We start from the raw sequence: 1,659 nt of genomic DNA on the forward strand, positions 1-1,659 counted from the left end.
GGACCCCGGCCGAGCGCCGACCTCTGCCCGAGCGCGAGCGCCTATTTTCGGGGTAAATTGTGACGACTTCCACGGGTCATATCTCGGTCATTTCTCCACCTTTTCGCATGGAACCAGCGGCGTTCCACTCCTCTGGCCCCTGCGCAGAGCCCTGCGTTGTGACATTTTGATAAAAGCATCACCCTGGGTGGCCCTGGGAGGCGTACCTATTTTTTTGGCATAAAGAGGGGCGATTTAAAACGGGCCGTATCTCCGTCACTCCTGCACCTTTTCGCATGGGATGAACGGCGTTCCACTCCTCTGGACCCTGTGCAGAGCCCTGCCTTGTAACATTTTGATAAAATCACGTTTTTAGCCATTCTCCCGTCGGTGGCCCTGGGAGGCGTACCTATTTTTTTGGCTTAAAGAGGGGCGATTTACAACGGGCCGTATTTCGGTCACTCCTGCACCTTTTCGCATGGGATGAACGGCGTTCCACTCCTCTGGACCCTGTGCAGAGCCCTGCCTTGTAACATTTTGATAAAATCACGTTTTTAGCCATTCTCCCGTCGGTGGCCCTGGGAGGCGTACCTATTTTTTTGGCTTAAAGAGGGGCGATTTACAACGGGCCGTATTTCGGTCACTCCTGCACCTTTTCGCATGGGATGAACGGCGTTCCACTCCTCTGGACCCTGTGCAGAGCCCTGCCTTGTAACATTTTGATAAAATCACGTTTTTAGCCATTCTCCCGTCGGTGGCTCCTCTGGCTCTCTGCTCCCCCAGCCTGGGCTCCTCACCTTGGGCCACAGCCCCCTGCTCACAGAGCCCCCTGCTCCTCTGGCTCTCTGCTCCCCCAGCCTGGGCTCCTCACCTTGGGCCACAGCCCCCTGCTCCTCTGGCTCTCTGCTCCCCCAGCCTGGGCTCCTCACCTTGGGCCACAGCCCCCTGCTCCTCTGGCTCTCTGCTCCCCCAGCCTGGGCTCCTCACCTTGGGCCACAGCCCCCTGCTCACAGAGCCCCCTGCTCCTCTGGCTCTCTGCTCCCCCAGCCTGGGCTCCTCACCTTGGGCCACAGCCCCCTGCTCCTCTGGCTCTCTGCTCCCCCAGCCTGGGCTCCTCACCTTGGGCCACAGCCCCCTGCTCCTCTGGCTCTCTGCTCCCCCAGCCTGGGCTCCTCACCTTGGGCCACAGCCCCCTGCTTCTCTGGCTCTCTGCTCCCACAGCCTGAGCTCCTCACCTTGGGCCACAGCCCCCTGCTCCTCTGGCTCTCTGCTCCCCCAGCCTGGGCTCCTCACCTTGGGCCACAGCCCCCTGCTCCTCTGGCTCTCTGCTCCCCCAGCCTGGGCTCCTCACCTTGGGCCACAGCCCCCTGCTCCTCTGGCTCTCTGCTCCCCCAGCCTGAGCTCCTCACCTTGGGCCACAGCCCCCTGCTCCTCCGGCTCTCTGCTCCCCCAGCCTGAGCTCCTCACCCCGGGCCCCTGTCACAGGGCTCCGGGACCCAGCACTTTTGCCAAAACACACATTAAATGCACAATTAAGCCCACGTTAGTGGGCTTATGGCTGCAGTTGCTTGACCCTTCCGCCCAGCTTTAAAATCTTCCGTGCCCCTGGTCACCAAAGCGGCCTTCTGCCCCTGGTCACCAAAGCGGCCTCGTGCCCCTGGTCACCAAAGCGGCCTCGTG

The sequence above is a fragment of the Solea solea genome, unplaced genomic scaffold (assembly GCF_958295425.1).
Source record: "Solea solea unplaced genomic scaffold, fSolSol10.1 scaffold_223, whole genome shotgun sequence".
Classification (NCBI taxonomy): domain Eukaryota; kingdom Metazoa; phylum Chordata; class Actinopteri; order Pleuronectiformes; family Soleidae; genus Solea; species Solea solea.